The 22579-nt window shown below is 38.4% G+C and overlaps 1 long non-coding RNA gene across 2 annotated transcripts in view; it reads right to left on the minus strand.

The window, feature by feature from the left end:
- LOC102027671 overlaps window positions 1–22038 on the minus strand; it is a 46595-nt gene extending 24557 nt beyond the window's left edge. For both annotated transcript variants that reach the window (XR_261699.1, XR_001234874.1), the window contains exon 1: window positions 21910–22038. This is a non-coding gene — a long non-coding RNA (uncharacterized LOC102027671). The remainder of the gene's footprint in view (window positions 1–21909) is intronic.
- Between the last annotated feature and the right edge of the window lie 541 nt (window positions 22039–22579).

Consider the following 22579-nt stretch of genomic DNA (forward strand, 5'->3'; position numbering starts at 1 on the left):
TTTAGCTCATGAATTTCAACTCTCTTTCTTTGTTACCTCTTCTACTACAGTACTTTCCCCTTCTTCTCTTTAAATTCTCTCCTACTGTTATTTTCCACTTATAAAACCCATGTAGTTCTCATGCTGTCCTCCTAGAAAAGAACCCATTGGATCTCCTCTCCTGACTAGGTTACCACAAATTCCATGGCTGTCTGGATCCCTCAATGGATTGTTAAAGTTGCAAACAAGTCATAAAATAGCTGAATGCCAAAATAGTGCAAATGCTTATGTTCTAAATATTAATTAGCACTTCCTGTAGTTCATCCCATCCATTTTTACACCTCTTAGCGAAGGTGCATTGTTAGCAGTTTGTCATGTAGCTGTCTGGAACTGTTCTAAACTGACACACCATTTTCCATACAGCACATTGGTTAATGATAGACATTTGGGAGCCAAGGTTCCTGGAACTGAATTCTGACATTGCCACTTGCTAGTGTTTGACCTCAAGCAAGTTACTAAACCTCTCTATAATTTGATTTCATCACATAAAATTGAGATAGTATTAGTATCCTTTTCATGGAGTTGTTTTGAGAATTAATAAGTTAATAAGCATAAATTGTTTAGAATAATTGTTATATAAGAAACACTGTATAGATGTTATTTAGTATTTTTATCATTATGTTATATGCTCTTTATTTTTGTTACATAAATTGGATCATAACACACATACTATTCTACAAGTGTGTGTCACCTAATAAACACACTATAGGTATCTTTCAGTATTAATATATCTTCATTCGCTTTAATTACAACATGACATTCAATTGCATAGTTGTAAGAATTGAAGAAGTTCTTTTCAGATTCAGAGTAAAAGATACTGCAGTGTACATGACAACGTATCACAAAATGTGTCCCTGCATGGTGATCTTGGGGTCTTGGGTTGTAGACATGTATGAGAGATGATACAAACGAATCAGCCTTTGCTTTTATCTGTGCTGAGTTCCTAAAATACAAGACTGTTTTCTTTCTGTGACCTGAGAGCTGCTGATCGCACTTGCAAGGGTTTGGACTTTGCAGCTACCATTCTTATTGGTCAGTTTTGATGTGTTCCTCCCCAAACACGGTTTTCCGGCAGGCCCTTGAAAAGGAAGTCCTGTCCTTCCTGCCCCTTCCCATGACCTGGCGCGGGAAGAACTAATCCTTCAGGGAAGGTCTATGTATAACCTAGCAGGAAAGGAGCCTCTGGAAGCACATAAATGACATAAATATAAAGTTAGTGGGCTGGATTGTGTGTGTGTGTGTGTGTGTGTGTGTGTGTGTGTGTGGACGCGTAGGTGTATGCATGTGTATGTGAGTGTGGACTCGATGCCTTGAATTCTTCCCTTACTCTTTGCCCTGATTTACTCGCTCATTACTTTCTCCTCCTCCCTGGGAATCAATGTATAAATCCAGTGAATACTTAAGTGGTGTATTCAGAATTAAAATAAAGCATGGCTGCCAGAAAATCAAGAGGAAGAAATCATAAAATTCTGGGGAGCACCTTGCTCACAGTTTCTGGCTGTAAGTACCAGGCTCAATCATGTGTCAGTTTCATGATCTAACCTCTATATGCATCAGTAGTTTCCTTATCTTTAAGGTGATGAAGATAATATTTATCTTACAGAGCAATATTGAGAAGTATATTATTTAAATTCTTGAAGTACCTCTAACAGTGCCTAGCACAGGGTAAGTATGAAGTAAATGCCAACTATTATCAGTGTCTAAATGTATCCAGCCATCCCCACCTCTGAACCTCAGTTTCCTTTTGTGATAACCTGCATAAACTTCACTCTGCGTAAAAAGATACCATGTTTAAGAAGTTATCATCCAGGGGCTTAGCGAGAAAAAAATTTTACCACTCTAGAAATTATCCCCCCAAAGAGGGTTGGAGCCATTTTAGGAACCATCTGATTAGATCTTGTAAGCAGTAGGCACAGAAAGCCCTCTGGACTTTTGAAATCAGATGGGCATTTATTCAACACATTCCTGTAGGGAGAGTTTACAAAATGAAGCTAACACAGCCAAAAAACACAGCAGTCCAGGAACTTACCCACCTAAAATGGTCAGCATAGGAAGAGTAAATGTTTGAAGGGAGAGTAAAATGTTCGACTGCTCCTTGTTTCAGTAAAAGTCTTCATTCACATATTGCTCGGCAGCTCACCAAGGCTATGTGCTAAAGAGGGCTGCAGACTCCCTCGGCAAGTGACTAACAGAAATACATGCATCTTTAGGCTGTGTCTCCAACAGAGAGAGAATCAAAAAGGAATGAAAAAGATGCTGGCCATGGAGCCGTAGGAATCCAACTGCCTTCTCCCAGCCTCTGGACACACAACAGCTCCATTATGTGAGGACAAAAAAATTGAACTGAAGCTTTCTTGCAAGCATATTTGAACTTGGACCTCCAGTGCATGGACCAGCAGCCAGCTCGCAGCCCAGGAGCCCCCTCCTCTGCTCCCCTCTCCTCTCCATCTTTGCAAGAGAATTTAGTTCCATTTAAGTCCAGGAGACATGGCAAAAACAACACTCCAGATGCCACTTCCATTTATGGCAATGGAATCAAACAAGTGAGGCACAGCCCTTCAGCTCACAAGGCCTTTAGATTCCCTGTGCCTCTTGCATCTGTGTCCTCTCCTCCCAGCAGAGAGGAGGGAGGCCAGAAGAGTCGGCGCTTACCTTTTAAGTTGTTTTTGAAGGAGGACCAAAAACATCAGCCAAACAACAGAGTCACTGGTTATTAACACTACAAAGGTGTTAGCCAGCTGCAGGTCACCCTCTCCATCTTTCAGATGAGGAAACTGAGGCCAAAGAGGCTAAAAGCCCCAAAAGCACATCGAGAAGGATTCCCAGCCTGAGCTACCTTAGGACATCAGAGAGGCCCAAACCATGCCCTCATTTCCCTGTACTTACTCGCATGATTAACTCTTACTAACATTCATTCACAAATCACTGTATTCCAAATCCTGTGCAGTGGAGAAGGAGCAAAATTCTTCCTTGTGGGAGTTGACAGTAACAAGTTAATTTGTCTTTGGACCCAGCTGATCTCTCCTACCACCCAACCCTGTTCAATGGAATAATAAACCATTTTTTGTCACTCATGTGCAAATCCTCAGAGTGAGCTGAACTTTCACATTCACCCCTCTTCAAGGTCAACAAGTCCTATTAATGGGTTAATAGTCCATCATTCTTTCAACAGACATCTGTCTCCCTCAGGTGTGAAGCACAGGCTCTTCCAGATGGGCTCCTTCTTTTCCTCTCTTTAATGCCTCCAACCCAGACTCTATCCCTGTTCATTTGACTGGTGCTGCAAAGTCTACCCAGAGGCCAACTTCTGCCACCAACATGCCACGTCTAACTTTGCTTAAACAACTCACACTCACGCCTTCCTTCAGCTCCGTAGCCTACAGTCAATTGCATGCTATCTTCTACCAATTCAGGTTCAAATTCTTCCCTTGGTTCAAGTTTTTTTTTGCAACCACTTCACCTACTCAAAATTTCCCCACTATTCTCATCTAACTCCTTCAAGATCTAGGATCGTGTATCCCCTGCTCTCTGTAAAGGCCTTTCCCCTCATCTCAGAACAATGGCGCCCTCTCACCTCTCCCCAAACGTTCACCTCTAGGATAAGACCACTCACACTGCTGTGTGCCTATCTGCTCAGAGCCTATCTCCTTACCTGGATGCTGACCATACTTCTCGTTTTGCTTTCCAATGTCTAGCAGATCATAGGAGCTCAGCAAATATCCTGCTCTGGATTAACCAATAGCTCCCAGTTTAACTGAGTTCTCCACAGTGCTCAGTGACCTGTTGCTAAGCACCTGAAGGCAATCTGACTCCAAATCACCATCCCTATGCAGGCAGGTATGTAAACAGCTACTGTGACACCATAATATGTGCTGGGATTTTTCTTTTTAAAGGGAAAACTTCCCTTTTTGAAAAACCAAATCCAGAGAGGCTAAAATTCAAAGCAGCATTTTAAAGATCGTCTTGGGAGAAACTCTCAGGATACCAGACAGGCCACCAGACTTCCCTTTCTTGACACATCATTTTAAAGAATTAGGAACAAGGTAAGATTTAGAAACAATCCTATTTTATTATGCCTAAGGAACACATACCTAATTTTAAGAAAAATTAAAGTAACATAAATGGCAACATAAAACATATAGAGTCTATGATAAGAATGAAAATATATATGATCTTTTTCATTGACGCACTTTATTACTACTCATTCATTCAAGGAGATTTTCCTCCTGTGTCCTTACTACCAAAATAGGCTTTTAGTTTTGGGGGAGGGGGCAGGTTCAGACAAGGTGTCACTGTGTAGTTCAGGCTGGCCTTGAACTCACTATGTAGCCCAGGCTGGCCTCCAACTTGCAGCAACCCTCCTGCCACAGCCTGGTATTACACTGGTATTACAGGCATACACCACCACACCCGGCTACCATTTTCTTTAAATACTTTCCTTAAATACTTAAGAATTTATTTGCTTTGTTAGTTCATATAACATTTTCACAATTTTTAAAAAGAATGATTAAACCCAAAATTGAACATATCAGGATGATACCAGCCATTGAAAATACACTTCTTGGGCTGGAGGTGTAGCTTAGTGGTAGAGCACATGCTTAGTATGGGTAAGGCCCTGGGCTTACTCCCTAGCACGACAACAAAAACAACTACACTAGGACTACATCAACTTCCCTGAAAAGCACAATTGCTCTTACAGAATTGGATCTCATAGCAAACAGGTATCAAATCATCCTCCGGACAAGCCAGATGTACATGTGTTATTCCTTGCTCTCAAGTTGATCATATTTGGAAGCAAGGTTTGTGTCGGGAAGTTCGCCACTCACTTCCTTAACGTCTACAGCAATTGAGGTCTTCGCTTTAACAGGCTTAGATACACCACATGTCTGTTTGCAACCAGCAGCTCTGAGCAGAGGTAAGAAGGAAGTTCCCGGCGACAGTGTCTCTCTTTCGTCCTGACTGCTGACTCAGCCTGCTCTCTATGTCTGGCCCTTTGCGGTCAGCACCTTCCTCTACTCATCTTGACCTACATGCACTTGCTTATCTTTGATGTCCCAGGAGCCAAGCCCACCGGGTCTCCTCTGATTTAGCACCATCCCATCTGTGAAACAACTGCAGCACCTTCAGTGATGGAAGGTACTTGCAGAAACATTCTCAAGAAATAAAGTTACAGAAAACAAGTTTCCATCTAAATACACTAGAGAATAAAAAGAATCTCAGAGCCTCTGGCCTTCCTCCAGGAAACAACCGCTGTGCCACAGAGGAATTGGAGTATTGCCCAGTGGCCTTTGGAATGACCTGAACTTTATATACTCTTCCTTGAATAGGAGGCCTGTGCAAGGGACCTGGCAACAGGAGAATTTTCCAAGTCTACGCTGTGAGAGTCCTCTTATATTTATATTCCTCTGTCAGTGTTCATATATTCCACGGCAGCCGCGCGAGCCTTATCCAGAGCCCGCCCACCTAAGCTTCCTTTGGCCACAATAGTGATATCATACCCTGAACATCAGGCTCTTACCTTAGAGGCACCAAATCCCTTTCAGTTCTGCTAAATTAAGTTTAACAGATGTTATCTGCCAAAACATTGTGCTTTGTGTTCATCCACTGGAATTTTTTTGGGTTTTGTTGTTGTTGGATTTGTTTTGTATGTTAATTTGTGGGTTTTTGGTGCCAGGGATCAGACCCAGGGCCTCACATATGCCAGGAAAGATCTCTACCTCTGAGCTACATTTTCACCCCTCTCCACAGGAAGTTTTAAATAAAGCAGAAGAAGATCTAGCCTCTAACTTTAAGGGACTTACTTAAAATTACTATATATATAATATCTTATCTAAACAACATAGCCTGGAGGCCACTAAACCTCAGAGGAGAGGATCTTAACACAACCCAGGTGTTTGGGAAAGGTTTTTTGAAGAAATGACATATAACGTGATTCCTAAGAAAGAACTAGGAGGAGATATTCCCCCAAAAGTGGGAATGGTGTTCTTGGCAGAGAGGACAGTATAAGCCTAGACACTGAACTGCACAGGAAATGGCCATGTAAGAGGTATAGGTACTTGGGAATTAATGAAGACATTACAAAATAAGTGCAGGGCAAAGGAACGGGAGAGCGTGACAAGGAAGAATAACTCTACAGGAGGCAGAAAGGTGGGCAAGAAGCAGAGAGAGAGGAGAGGACCTGAGGGGAGGACCCTCCCATGGCATGCTCTCAGTAACATGCTTCCTCCAAGCGGATCCCAACTGTAAGAACACACTCAGCTATGATGTCATCGAGAGATTAATCCACTAAGAAGTACAGCCTCCCCATGATCCAATCACCTTTAAAAAGCCCAGCTTTTGAATACATAAGACTTTGGAGGAATATTCTAGATCTAAACCATAACAAAGAGATATAATTATAAAATCTTACAGATGAAAACACAGGGGAAAACTTTGAGGCATTGGATTTGGCAGTGATTTCTTGAATATGATACCAAAGGCATAGGGAACAAAAGGGAAGACTAATTACTATACATCAAAATTTTAAATTGTTGTACATTAAAAGACACTCTCAACAGAGTAAAAAGGCAACCCACAGGAAAAAATACTTCCAAATCATGTATTTGACCAGGAGTTAGTATTTCACATTTTAAAGGACTTCAACAACAACAAATCCAATTTTAAAATGGGCAAAGACATTAAATAAACATTTCTCTAAAGGAGATATATAAATGGCCAGTAAACACATGAAAAATGCTTAATATCACTAATCACTAGAGAAATGTAAATTAAAGACACAGGATAACACTTGACTCCCATTACAATGGCTATCACAATAAATAAGAGTAACAATATATTCTGGTAAAATTGTGGAAAAAGGAGAATTTTGGTGCTTGTTGGCAGGAATGTCTGATGGTCCAGGGGCTACAGAAATCAGTATGGAGGTTCTTCTAATATTAAGAATTACTGTAACTCAACATTTTGCTTCTAGGTATATGCCCCCAAAAATTTAAAGTAGGAACTCAAACAGGTATTTACAAACTCATGACTATAGTAGTATTGCAATAGCCAGAAGGTACAAGCAACTCAATGAAAGAATGAATAAACAAGTGTGGTATTCATCGGCACAAGTAATGCAATATTAGCCCTTAAAATAAGATGGAAATTCTGACACTTGCTACAGCATGGACAAATCTTGAGAATATTGTACTTACCGAAATACAACCTGCCCTAACAGAACAAATAATGAATATTCCACTTATATGAAATATCTACAGTAGTCCATAGCCAAACTCACTGCACAAACATAATAGTGGTTGCCAGAGATTGGGGGAGAAGGCAATAGGGATGTATAGTTTAATCAGTGCAATGTTTTCATTTGGAAGAACAAAGAAAACTTTGGAGATGGATGATGGTAATGACTTCACAACAATGCTTCTATACTTAATGTCATTGAACTGTATGTTTAAAAATGGCCAAAATTGCAAATTGTGTTATTTCGCTTTTACCACAATAAAAGCAAGATACCTTACATTATATCCCTACACTCCCAATCTCCACCAGCAAACGCAGCACCCAGGGAGTAGCATGCACGTCCTAGTCCTGTCTGTGTATGGGGTGGTTTACCCCAGCGGTAGGAAGGAGGATGGATTTAAGCAGGACAGAGGGCAGGGGGGATAGGTGAGGTCTCCTTGACTGCATTCTCTCACCCTCTGAGTGAGAGGTGCACAGAGAAGCAACATTAAAAATTTGACTAGAAATCTAAAATATTTTAAATTAAAATTTAGAATAATGTAATACAATTAAAAGTTGGAAATGTGATTCTGGTAGTTTGTAATTTATTAACATAGTTAACATGGTGATGTCTCATAACTCTCTTCCTTGTGTGTTTCTGACTAGGATGCATCATAAGAGACATTCTGTGTGAGCTTTGGAAGCAGCAGCCATAGTATTTGGATGAGCAAATAGTTGGTGATGGCACTAGGTACTAGTGCAGCCCCCGTACATTGTCACTTATCTGCTGGCTCATCTCCTTGGCATGGAGGCAGAAGCTTCCCGCCTCCTCCTGGAGCTTCCTTCAGCTTTTCTGACTCCTGAGCCAAATGAGCACTTAGCTCCAAAACAGAGTGGCCAGCCTCTCCTGTAGACACCCACACTATCTCAGTTGGAGGTGGTGAGAGATGAGATAGGTGTTCCTGAGTTCCTGCCTATTCCTTGTTCCTTTTCTCCACTTTATTTTCATCACCCTGCCCTGAAAACTTCATGCTTTACTATCAAACACAAGGATGATATTTCACAGAGACTGGTAAACATACATCACAATTGTGCGAGGTCAAATCTACAGTAGTTTTGCTTCTTTGAAAGAACTCTGACAGAGAATTTGGCTCCAATTAGGACTCCAGGGGTACAGATCCTTAAGGCAAAGCTCTTGGAATAGGTTCTAGGTTCTCTGGAATTTATTCTCTGATTACACTAGGTTTACAGATATCAATGGCCCTGTTTACAGTGGTAAAGAGGACACTAGTACTATATATCATGCAGTAGCAGAACAGTTATTACACATATTGACACCTTTGACCAGATGCCTTTAGACCAAGGTTTAGCAAACTTTTTCTGAAAAGGGAAAGATGATAAATATTTTAGATTTTGTAAGCCACGTGGCCCTGCCGCAAATATTCAACTCAGTGGTTGTAGCACAAAAACAGCAACAGACAATAAGTACTGTACCTGGAGTGGCTGGGCTCCAATACAACTTTATTCACAAAAATGGGAAGTAAACTAGATTTGGCCTAGAAGGTGTAGTTTGCCTACTTCTGCCATTGAAGGTAACTTAGAAGAACAATTACTTGCTGCCATAGGATATTTTAGTGAAAATGTGAACTATAATGGGATTGATTAATTACTTCCAAGGGTGCTGGAGAACTTGGGACAAGGAAATTATGAACTCAGAGCTTTACATTCTTAGCTCAAAGCCCACCCATATAAGGAATATGACCTCTTCTGTGAGCACCCAGAAAGGTTGTTTATCATTGGAAACAGGGCCACTAATACCTGTAAACCTAGACATACTTTATACCATCTACAAAACTAATTCAAAATGGATCAAATTTCTGAACATAAGTGCTAAAACTATGACACTCTTAGAAAAAAAAAAAATAGAGGGAAATCTTCATGGCATTGGATTTACTAGTGATTTCTTAGACATAACCCTAAAAGCACAAGCAACAGAGAAAAAATAAATAATTAGATTATAGAAAAATGTTAAATCACCAAGCTGGGGATATAGCTCAGTGGCTTAAGCACCTGCCGCAAGCGCAGGGTAGTGAGTTTGATCCCCGGTACCGCAAAAAAAAAAAAATTGAAACTTTTGAGAGGCTGGGGATATAGCTCAGTGGCATAAGTGCCTGCCTGGCAAGCACGAGGTCGTGAGTTCGATCCCCGGTACCGCAAAAAAAAAAAAAGTTAAATTGTTGTGCATCAAATGATACTATTAAATTGAAAACTTAATTTTTTTTTTTTTGTTGTTTTTTTTCCGGTACCGGGAACCGAACTCATGACCTTGCGCTTGCCAGGCAGGCACTTTGCCGCTGAGCTAAATCCCCAGCCCCGAAAACTTAATATTAAATTGCAACTTACAGAATGGGAGAAAATGTGAGTCACCTACCTAGTAAGGTGTATCTAGAATGAATCTAGAACTCTTGCAATTCAACAACAACAAAATTACAAAAAGAGAGTAAAAGCCTTGGGCAGACATTCTTCCAGAGAAGATACATGAATGACCAATAAGCACATGAAAAGATGCTCAACATCACTAAATATTAGGGAAATGCAAATAGATATTATGTATAAATACATACAGAGTGACAGAGAGGTATATTTGTGAGGGTGTAAAGTTCTTCAGAAGACTAAAATGAAAAATTAATCTACCTTAAAATGTATCCATAGTTTAAAAAAAAACTTACAGAAATAAAGGTGGAATAAAGAAAAATTTAAGTAATTAAAAATGGGAACTTAAAAAAAATGGGAACTTTACTAACAAACATCAAATGAACTTTTAAGAATATACTTTAAAAAGTAGAATGATATCAGAAAAAAGATTTGAGATGCCAGAAGGAAAATAGTAAAATAGTTGACAAATATGCAGGTAAATCTTTAAAACTTGATCATATAAAACAATAATAAAATAATTTATAGGATTAAAAAATTAAACAGAAATGTGAACAGTGATAGCATGTGAGTTGAGGGAGACTAATCTGAATAATTGTACTCTAAGCTTCCTTGTATTGTTAGAAGGGGAGAGAAATACATTAATCAGCTTTAATTTATATTTAAGAAATTACACACATTAAGATTTCTAGTGTGGTAGGCTCAGTGTTGCATGCTAGATACTCAAGAAACTGAGACAGGAGGATGGAAAGTTTGAGGTCTGCCTGGGAAAATTAGCAAAATTCTGTACCAAAAGAGAGAGAGAGAAAGAAAAAGAAATTTTATGATAACCGTTATAAAAATAGAACAGTTTCTAAAGGGAAGAGATGGAATAAGGTGATAAATTCCAATCCAAAAAAGGAAACAAGAAAAGAGTGGGAATTTTGAAACAGAAACAGAAACAGTCCAAATTAAGACAGTAAAGTGAATCTAAATATTACAGTAAATAGGCCAAATTCTGTGGTCTAAAAGTCAGTGTGAGCATTGGGAGTATAGCTTAGTTGTACAATGCTGGCCTAGTAAGTGTAAGGCCCTGGGTTCGATCTTCAGCACTAAAAAGAAGAGGGTGAGATAGACAGCAAGACAGATATTTTTAAAAGAATAGCAATGGACTAAAAAGCTGGTGTAGTCATACTGATATCTGCAAATATTACTGAATAAATGGGTCACTATATAATCATCAATGTTTCTATTTGCCAGGAAGATACACACTTCTAAACTTTTATGTACTTAGTAACACAGCTTCAAATTGTAAAAAGTAAAAAAAATTACATAATGACAAAAAATTGACAAATCTTCCATCACAGTGACAGAATCTAACATACCTCTTTCATTAACTAGTAGAACAGCTGAACAAAATTCTAATAAAGGATTATTCAAACGATACTATAACCTCAGTCAAACTGATTATATATAAAACATAGTGCCAGCAGTTAAAGATTATATATTTTTGCAAAATTTCTTTTTTTTCCCCCAGTACCCGGGATTGAACTCATGGCCTTGTGCTTGCTGGGCAGGCACTGTGCCGCTGAGCTAAATTGCCAGCCCCTGCAAAAAAATTTTTAATTGAGCATACACTATATCATAAATAATGTCCTAACATATTTAAAAAAAAAAAAGTTTCACACCGACCAGTTTGCAATGTTACACATCAATTTAAAAAGATAATTTTTTAAAATCATGATTTCATTTCTTTTTTAGTTAAATATGTTTCTTGTATGTAGCATATTGTTGGATCTTGCTTCTTGATCCATTGGGTCAGTCTGTTTCTATTGATTGATGAATTAAGAACATCTACATTGATAGTTATAACTGATATGTATTGGCTTATCCTCCTCATATTTTTTTCCTATTGTTGGTTCCTTGTCTTTCCCCTCTGTTTAATAGCTTGCCTTGCCTGGTGGCTTCTTTCTATTGGTATTCTTGGAATTGAGGTCTTTGTTATTGTTTTCTAAAATATCATTCAGATTATTTTGGAGAGCTGGTTTGCTGGGCATGAAATTCTTTAGTTCTTCTTTGTCATGGAAGTAAGTTATTTCTCCACTGATTTTGAAAGATAGCTTTGTGAGTTACATCAGTCTAGGTTTCTTTAAAGGCTTGAAATACCTCACTCCAAGTTCTCCTTGATTTGATGGTTTTTCCTTTATAGATGATTTGTCTTTTTTATCTAATTGCTTTTAATATTCTATACTTGTGCTGAATTTCTGGAATCTTGATTATTATATACCTTGGTGTAGATTTATTTTACTGATGTCTATTTGGAGTGCTGTATGCTTCACTTATTTGTATGCCAAAATGTTTATCCATGTGTGGGAAGTTTTCTTCCATTACTTCTGTGAAGGGGTTTTTTAAGGCATTTGCACTGTCTCCAGTTGTCTCATTTACTTTGATCAATCTTATGTTGTTATTCTCTGATTCATTTTGTAACTGTTGGATTGAGTTTTCATGATCCCTTGCTATTTTTAGGATGTCTTTCTTTTTTGTTTGTTTGTTTGTTTGTTTCTTTTTTGAGGGGGTGATTTTCCAGTACTGGGAATCGAACTCACAACCTCGCACTTGCCAAGCAGATGCTGTGCCGCTGAGCTAAATCCCCAGCCCCTTTAGGATGTCTTTCTTTTTTGTTTGTTTGTTTCTTTTTTGAGGGGGTGATTTTCCAGTACTGGGAATCGAACTCACAACCTCGCACTTGCCAAGCAGATGCTGTGCCGCTGAGCTAAATCCCCAGCCCCTTTAGGATGTCTTTCTTTTTGTGATTACTAACCACAATCCTGTCTTCTAGATATCAGATCTATCTAGAATATCAATTCTATCCTCTCCATTCAATCTGTTGCATATACTTTCAGTGGAACTTTTAATCTCTTGGATATCTGTTTGGATCTATTTCATGGATTCCATTTCTTTCCTATGTTGGGGATTCATGGTTTCTAACCTTTTGCTAAACTCCTCTATTTTTTATCTGTGTCTGCTCTAATGTCTTTCATTTTGATTGTCATTTCTTTTTTTTACTTGAGAGATTTTTTTTTTAAATAGACTCATCCATTTGTTTATTTTCACTTCTGCTGCTATCATTTCAGAAAGTTTCAGCAGATGGCTTTTGATTTCTTCTATCTCAATGTGCTCTGCACTTGTCCTGGGTAGGCTGGAGGTCTGGGGTTGCATTTTGCTTCTGTGTCTTGTCATTTTTTATTTTGTACTTTTTATTTGTTTTTCTGTGTTAATGCTTGTAGATTTCTTGTGGTAGATAACTTTACCACTAGTATTGAGGCTTCCCCAAGAAATGTCTACTCCTCAGAAATGTGTTCTAGGTATAGGTGGTTCTTGGTCTTTGTGTCTATCCTAACAGCCTACCTTCCCAATTAATTTAAAGTGAAAAGTTGCTATCTATTTGGCTCAACACTTAGTTCACTGGTACTGGACTATGGTGGTGGTTATGACCCCTGTTATGATTACAACAAGCAGGACATCCTGGCTATAGTAGTATAGTTGCAATAACAATAGCCTCAAGCACAGCCTACCTACTGACAAACTGTGGTAACTATTAACTTGGTACCTTTAATGATAGGTCCAAATTGTACCATCATATAACAAAATCCATTATATGCCAGGAATTTATACGCAATGAGTTTCCCCTTAGTAGAGTGATTTTACCTTTGGGGGTGGGTAAAAGGGAAAGGGGACAAAACAAAAAGATGAATGAGGGCAAATACAGTAGAAGCAAAGCTGGAGAGCAAAGGAAGATCACCCAAGTTTTGGGAAATTGGAAAAGAGCACGGAAGAGAAGGAGTGAAAGAGAAAGCAAAAGAATATTAAATTGAACCAAAAAGAGAAGCAACAATGTACAGCTGGCTCCTTCCAGACCTTGCACAGCTTCCTCTTTTCCACACCACTGACTTCTCCTTACATGCTGATCACTGGACACAGGAGTACCTTTGTCCTGCTGCAGACCAAGGCTGCTTGCCTGCTTATGTTGCCAGGCTAACATAATTGAAATGGCCTTACTCCCCAAATTGTTATACAGATATAATGCAATCCCAATCAAAATATCATTAGCATACCTCATAGAATTAGAGAAAATATTCCTAAAATTCATTTGGAACCAAATAGACCTAGGATAGCAAAAATAATTCTCAGCAACGAAGGCAAGACAGAGAGTATCACAAACCCTGACTTGAAATTATGCTATAAAGCTACTATGATAAAAACAGTGTGGTACTGGTAAAAAAATCAGACCTGAGGAGCAATGGAATAGATTAAAAGATGAAGAAACAACTCCAAACACACTCAGCCACCTTATTTGTGACAAAGGTGTCAAACACATTCACTGGAAGAAAGATAACCTCTTTAATAAATGATTATGGAAAAACTGGCTTTCCACATCCCAAAGACTAAAAGTAGACTCATATCTATCACCAGGTACTAAGCTAAAATCAAAATGGATCAAAGATGTAAATATAAGCAGAATCACTAAATCTGCTGGAAGACAGAATAGCCATAACTCTTAAAGACATGGATATAGGCAAAGATTTCATGAACCAAACCCTAACTGCATGGGAAATGCTATAAAGAATCAACAACTGGTATCTCATCCTATTAAAAAGTTTTTTCACAGCAAAAGAAATCACCAACAGAGTGAAAAGACAACTCACAGAGTGGGGAAAAGTTTTGCCAGTTGTCCCTCAAATAAAGGATTAATATCTAGAACATACAAAGAATTGAAAAAAATCAGATGCCCCAAATTTAAAGACCCAATCAAAAAATGGGCATCTGAGATGAATATACACTTCTCAGATGAAGAAATATAAATGGTAAGTAAACATATGAAAAATCGCTCAGTGTCTGTAGTCATTCAAAAGATGCAAATTAAAACAACACTGAGATTGCATCTCACCACAGAAAGAATGGCTATCATCAAGAAATCAACCAATAACAAATGCTGGAGGGGCTGTGGGGAGAAAAGAACCCTTCTCCACTGTTGGTGGGAGTGTAGGCCAGTGCAACCACTGTGGAAATCAGTGTAGAGATTCCTCAAAAAATTACAATTAGAGGTCTCATTTGACCTAGCTGTTCCCCTTCTGGGTATCTTCCAGGAAAAATTGAAAATATTATATCATAGTGATACATATCTTTATCAGCACAGTTTGTAATAGCTATATATTGGAAACAACCCAAATGCCCATCAACTGAGTAGTGGATAAAGAAGATGTGGTTTTTTATACAATGGAGTACTACTCAACCATAAAGTCGATATTTCTTGAGGTATTTCTAGGTAAATAGACTCACTTTGAGATCATACTCTTAAGTAAAATAAATCAGACACAAAAATGTAAATATCTCATTGTCTCCCTGATATGAGAAACTGAAAGAGTAAATAAAGACCAAAATGTACAACAGATATTGTGAAATAGGAAGAAATTGTTCAAAAGGAAAGAGGAACTACAAAGAGGGAAGGGTGAAAGGAAGGGAAAAGAAAAAAAATGATAAAAGTAGGATAAAATGGAAACAAAGCTTTGTAAATATGGAGGGAAGAGGGGTTAAAGGGAAGGGAGGGGCCTGGGGGAAGAAAGAGGAATCAAGACATATACAGGTACAAATTCCCTATGATGAATATGATCATTATGTATATCTAAATTGTACCAATAAACCTAATTTTAAAAATCATGATTTAAAATCATGTATTGGAAAGTTTGAATATGAAAACATTTAAATCTGAATCACAATGAAAACGCAAATTAAAACCTGTGGTACGCAATGAAATCACTAGAGGGATCTGTACATAATTGACCATATTAACACAAAAAAACAACTAATTTAAGGAGTTAAAAACATAACAATAATTCTTGTACACAAGTAATAAACAGACTGAGACAGAAATTAGGGAAACCACACCTTTCACAATAGCATCTAAAAAGATGAAATACTTAGGAATCAATCTCATAAAAGAAGTAAAAGATCTATACAGTGAAAATTATAGTGCTCTGAAAAAAGAGATCAAAGAGGATATCAGAAAATGGAAAGATATTCCTTGCTCATGGATATGAAGAACCAACATTGTGAAAATGGCCATACTCCCAAAATTGTTGTACAGATTCAATGCAATCCCAATTAAAATAACATTAGTATACCTCACAGACCCAGAGAAAACATTCCTAAAGTTCATCTGGAACCAGAAGAGGCCTAGAATAGCAAAAGCACTCTTGGGAAACAAAGGAAAGGCAGGAGGCATCAAAATTCCTCACTTAAAATTATATTACAAAGCTACTGTGACAAAATCAGCATGGTGCTGGCACAAAAACAGACCTGAAGATCAATGGAACAGATTAGAAGATACAGATACAACTACAAACACACTCAGTCACCTTATCTTCAACAAAGGGGCCAGACATGTTCAATGGAAGGAAGAGAGACTCTTTAATAAATGGTGCTGGAAAAACTGGCTTTCCACATGCCAAAGACTAAAACTAGACCCATGTCTTTCACCATGCACTAAATTTAAAGTCAAAATGGATCAAAGATCTAAATATTAAAACAGAAACGCTAAATCTATTGGAAGAGAAAGTAGGTAAAAATCTTAACGACTTTGGGGCAGGCACAGAGTTCATGAACAAAAACCAAACTGCACGGGAAATATTTAAAGAATCAACAACTGAGATCTGATCTTATTGAAAAGTTTTTGCACATCTAAAGAAATCACCAATAAAGTAAAAAGAAAACCCATGAATTGGGAAAAAATTTTAGTCAACTGACCCTCAGAAAAAGGACTTCTATCTAGGACATATAAAGAATTAAAAAAAAAAATCAGACCTCCCAAATTCAAAGACCCAATCCAAAAATGGGCATCTGAGATGAATACACACTTCTCTAATGAAGAGATACTAGTGGCGAATAAATAATGAAAAAATGTTGAACACCATTAGTCATTTGAGAAATGCAAATTAAAACACTGAGATTCTATCTCACTCCAGAAAGAATGGCTATCATCAAGAAATCAACCAATAACAAATGCTGGAGAGACTGTAGGGAGAAAGGAACCCTACTCCACTGCTGGTGGGAGTGTAGATTGGTGAAACCACTGGGGAAATCAATTTGGAGATTCCTCACAAGAGTAGGATTGGAAGTCCCATTTAATCCAGCTATTCCCCTTCTGGTTATTTTCCCAGAAAAATTAGAGACATCATACGACAGCAATATATGTGCACCCATGTGTATAGCAGCACAATTTGTTACAGCTAAATCTTGGAAACAACCCAGATGCCCATCCACTGAGGAATGGATAAAAAAGTTGTGGTATTTTTAAACAATGGAGTATTACTCAGATATTAAAAAAGATAAACTAGAGGTTTTTGTAGGTAAATGGATGCAACTAGAAACCATACTCATAAGTGAAATAAATCGGACCCAGATGTGTGAACATCATATTGGCTCCTTGGAGTAGGAACCTGAAAGACTAGGTAAAACTCAAAACGTACAATAGGTAATAGGAAAAGGAAAGAAACTGCTCAAAGGAAGGAACTGCTCAAAGGAAGGAACGACTGGGATGAGGGAAAGAAAATAAAAGAAAGAAGGAAGGCAAAACAAATATATATGTCAACAGCTGCAATGACTGTATCGCTGTTGTATGATGGTATATTGAAATGAACAGTTAATGCTCACAGTTTTTTATGTTCTGATCGACTTTGCATGCTTGTGTCTAGTGGTCTGAGCAACTGATTTGAAGGTAACAATATGCAATGGAATTACAATGGTGAACTACCACCTTGTCTAGTGAAACTCTGTATTATCTCTAAGGTTTTACTGAAGAATTATTTTCTTATTCTCTTCAACAGTTTGAGCAATCTTTCATTCTTACATCTGATAACCTGAGCTATGTAGTTGAGGATAGCAATACACAATGTAACAATCACTGTTGATTTGTATTAATTTGTCTTGAGACCCTGTATCACTTTGAATGTTCTTGCTTTGATTTGTTTATGTTCGTGATACTGGTATGTTGCTTCTGCTCTATTTTTTTGTTTGTTTGTTTCTCGTGTACTACTCTCTTTAAAACAAACAAACAAACATAACAATAGGGCTAGTGATACAGCTCAGTGGCACAATGCTTGCCTGGCAAGTGCAAGGCCCTGAGTTCAATTCTCAGTATTAAAAAAAAAAAAGTGGCAATGAAAACAGATTTAAGGAATTAAAATGGCAAGGTATGCTGGCACATCCCTGTAACCCCAGCACTCAAGTGCCTGAGGCAGGAGGATTGCTTTGAGTTTGAAGCCAGCCTGGGCTATAAAAAGAGCTCAAAGCTAGCCTGAACTGCATAATGAAACCTTGTCTCAAAAAGACAGAAAAAAAAAAAGAAAGAAAAATAATATAAAGAAAAGGAAGAAATAATTTAGTCATCAATTAAACTAACACTTACTGAATCTCTACTATAAGGCATTAAAGTTTCATCAATAATCTAAACATATCAAGCCCTCTTCTTTGGGGAACTTGGGACTTCTGTAACCAAATACAGAGATAAGTATAATTCTAGTCAAGAAGTTTGTGTTCCAATCTCAATTCTCCCAGTAACCAGACCTGATTCTTTGCATAAATCATTTATTTTCGGTCTGCCTCACCTTCTTTATCTGGAAAGGAGATTATACTGTACTATTTATCCTATCAGGTGGTATACGTAATCATGTAGAACCCAATGACACAAGCAATATTCTGGAAAAGATAAACATACAAATGGAAAATGATTATTCTTAATATTTAAAACATCCCTGTTCCATTTGTTATCTCTGGCTTCCCAGATTTGGAGAAATATAATAGCAACTTGATTTAATTTTTTTATTTGATTAGCTAAAGGCCATGCAATGATTCTATCTACACAGTAGCTCCAAATTTTAATGCTAGGAGAGACTAAGTCCTTGGTCACCTGACTGCAAAATCAAAGATGCAGAAAAAAATTACTAAATCTACTCTAGTGGATTGTATTTCTACAATACTACAGCGGGATTTTCATAATGCTACATACTTATCAACTGTCCTGTTCCTCACTTAAGTACCAGAAGTTTCTGGCACACCAAACACTGTTAAAAATTTCCTCTCAGAACAGTCCAGTCTTTCATTTAATACTCTTACCGAGCATTTCACATGTGCTGGGCAATAGGCTAGGCCCTGAAAATTCTGAGATTATAATTTAGTGGGTGAAGCAGAAAAAAATCACATAATATTCTCTGAATACATGTAAACAAGTGAGAATCATCAAAGAGAACACCTTTATCCCCACCCAAGCCCTCCTGTATCCTATCAGCCTCAGAGCTGAACTAACAAAGAGAATGAAGTCGGAAGTAGATGGTGCTGGTTTCATTTTTTGCCTCAGTGTTCCTAGGCTTGGGGCAGATGCTGATAGTAGGTTCCTAACACAGGTACTTGTTGAGTAAATGAATAAATGCACTGTTCAAAACAGAAAGAAATGTATGATTAAAAAGTACACGCTGGCTGCCTGGAAGACCTAGGAAATAGGATTGTACACAGCCAGCCTCCCTCCATGCTCCCAAACCCTTGTCAACTCACCCTCCTGTCTCAGTACACCTGGCCCAATCAGCTTCTCCTCTGCCTTCTTCTTGTTGAAAACATCATTGGCCCTCTAGCTAGTCCAGAAAGCAGGTGTATCCGCCCCATACTAAACTGAGTTTTGTCCTGCGTCAGGTGAACAAGGGTGACTTGAAAGACAGCACACCCCAAAAGATAAAAACCCAGGACCTCCCATCTTCAGAGCACCTTCCAGCCCAATTGTTAATTTTGGATGGATCATCTGATGACCAGCTGGCTTCTGCTAGTTTCCATCTGGCAGAGCAGCAAATTGTATATGCCGGGGGATGGAGAGAGCGCAACACTGAGGCTAAAGCTCACACCACAGCCACAGGTTCAGGTCAAAGTCGGAGCAGATGACCCATCACAGGCCATTGCTATTCTCTCCTCTGCTCACTACTGTTGACGTTTTATAATTTCCCTTCTTATTTATGGAAGTTTCCCTTGGAAGTACAGCATTTCTCTCATACACAATTTGAAGATTGATCAATTACATAAGAAATATACCTAAAATTGATGTCTTCTCTCTATTCCCATGGCTACAATCCTAATTTAGGGCCAATCATCATCGACTGGACATTTTCCATACTTCTCCCAATGCTTCTGAGCTTTCTCCACCTTGTCTCTCCTCTGCACTGCTATCAAAACTACCTTTAGACTCATGTCACCCCCAGTTTAACTTCCTTCACCACTTCTGTGTTACCTTTTTAGTAAAGTTCTGCCTGAGGTAGAATTCAAGATCCTCTACATTCTGAATTCAAATTAACTTTTCAGTCTTGTTCCCCACCAGCCATCCCCTCTTGTGATTCAGTGACATCCCACGTACCTGCAGGTCTTTGCTTGAGCTGTTTCCTCTCTAAAAGATTATCTTTTCTGACATGGCAGTCTTAGCTGTTCTTCCAGCCTTCCATTTTCTTTGCGAAATTTGTTCTGAGACCACCACGTCTTCCCCACCTCCCATACCCCATATCATTTTGTATATAACCCTTACAAGAGCACATTCAGCATTTCAATGCAATGTTTATGTAAGTATCTCTGACCCCTAGAACCTACCACAGAGCTCAGTGAGACTTCAAAAACTGTTGATTGTGAAGATAAATTTTAAAAATAACCAAATAAATAAACAATGCTACTGATATGCAATTTTACACCTACCTATGTGTCCATAAAATTTTTCTGAACAAAAATTAAGATACCTGATCTGAAAATGGAGATGATTTGAAATTGGGAAATGTCCTAGGAAATATGTGTTATGCTATACTATACCCATGTTCCTGTCCCACATTTCAGGACTAATATTGCCAATATTCCCTTCCTCTGCCTAAACCCAATGACATTTCAAATGGGATTTATCAGTTGTCAACCCCAAAAAATAAGTTGCCTTTTTGTTGCTGTTCAATCTCTGCCAGGTCAGGAAACCATAACCTTTCTGTTTCCATTGATAGGCTGTGACACTAGAGCCAAGTTTGGCTGGGAACTACTCTGCTTTCTTTGATTTATTTCCAGTTTTCAATCAAGTACATTGGGAAACCCCAATTGTAATGTCTTTTTAGCCTTATGCTGGTGGCTACTGTTAATAAAATTCAGTTGGTTAATCTCTTACAATGGACCAGGTACTCTGCATTGTTACTTTTTTTTTTTTTGGTTTTTCTCCGGTACCGGGAACGGAACTCACGACCTTGCGCTTGCCAGGCAGGCGCTTTGCCGCTGAGCTAAATCCCCAGCCCTGGACCAGGTACTCTGTTAAGAACTTCAGCTGTATCCTTTCTTTTAATTTTCCCAACTGCACTCTGAAGAGAATTATCATGTCAATATCACAGATGAGAAGAGTAACACTAAAAGAGATTAACTAAACTACCAAAGCCTTGCACTGCTAATAAGAAGCAAAGCCAAACTTTAAACTTCATGCTAAATGACTCAGCAGTCTATACTCTTAACAACAAGCATTTTATAGTCTCCCTGGGGAGATAAAGCATTATCATCATAAATTTCTGGAAACAATACTGAAATGCCAAAGCATGGTCTCTTAAATCACAAATAATGATGGTTCACTTGGGCCAGATTGAGATTTGATTTTATGAACCTTGAGAGATATTAAAGAGAAAAGGGCCTGAGTTTACAACAATATAACAGTTTACAAGAGCCCTAAATTGTATGTAACCAATAAATTCAATGATTGAAGGCATAGGGTGGACAGAACAGAGAAGCCCTGGGAAAATGCCTTCGGAGCTAATAACTTGTTTTTTATTTTGTTTTGTTTTGTTTTGTTTGTTTTTTTGAGAAAGGGTCTCATTATCCAGTTCAGGCTGGCCTTGAGCTCACTTTGTAGCCCTGGCTGATCTCCAACTCACAACAATCCTCCTGCCTCAGCCTCCTGAGTGCTGGGATTACAGGCGTGCACCACCACATCCAGCTAGTAGCTTGTTTTTGACAAACACTTTTCAGTTCACAGAGCACTTTTACATCTATCATGTAATATCACTTCATCTTCACCTAAACCCTGTGAAATACAAATTATGTCTATTCTAGACATGAGGACAAAGCATTAAGTAATTTGCCTTATATCACTGAGTGGTCAGTATGTGGATTTTTGTCTCCTAGTCCCTACATTTTATACTATACCTTGATGCCTCTCAGGACTCAAGCAGATGAGCCTCCAGCGTGGCTGATTTTTACGAGAGTTTTCTGACCTGGCCCCCTTCTGAGTCCTGCTCGTGTCCTTCCCACTGATCCAACTGGTATTTCACCAACTGCCACGGAAGCTTCCAATAGCCACATTCTATCCATCCAACCCTTCTGCCTCTAGAGAATCAGGGATCTCGCTGGTTGTAGGGAGCAGAGAGTCGGACACACTCATAAAACCTCAAGCTTCTAAAACTCATCACTAATCTTTCTCTTTTGTAACAATGTTTGCACCATAAAACAAGGAAAAGTTGGTCATTGAGTGACTTCCCAAGCCACCTGGATATGATAAAACTTGAAATGGAGGAAATACTGAAATTTCTGAAACTCTGATTTTGAGTATCTTGTTGCCTTTTCCCTTTCCTTGAGCTCCTCGATGACCGGTAGTCTAAGTTTCTTTCAGTCAACAAAAATTTATTGAGCATATAATCAGAGACTGCTCTAAATTCAGGCAGAACATCACTGAATACCACAGAAAAACATACTTACTGTCATGAAACTTGAATTCTTGGTGGGAGTGCAGACTGGTGTAACCACTGTGGAAATCAGTGTGGAGATTCCTTTAAAAAATAGGAATAGAAGGGGCTGGGGACTTAGCTCAGCAGCACAG

This window comes from Chinchilla lanigera, unplaced genomic scaffold (genome assembly GCF_000276665.1).
Source record: "Chinchilla lanigera isolate Chin_1 unplaced genomic scaffold, ChiLan1.0 scaffold00034, whole genome shotgun sequence".
Lineage (NCBI taxonomy): Eukaryota > Metazoa > Chordata > Mammalia > Rodentia > Chinchillidae > Chinchilla > Chinchilla lanigera.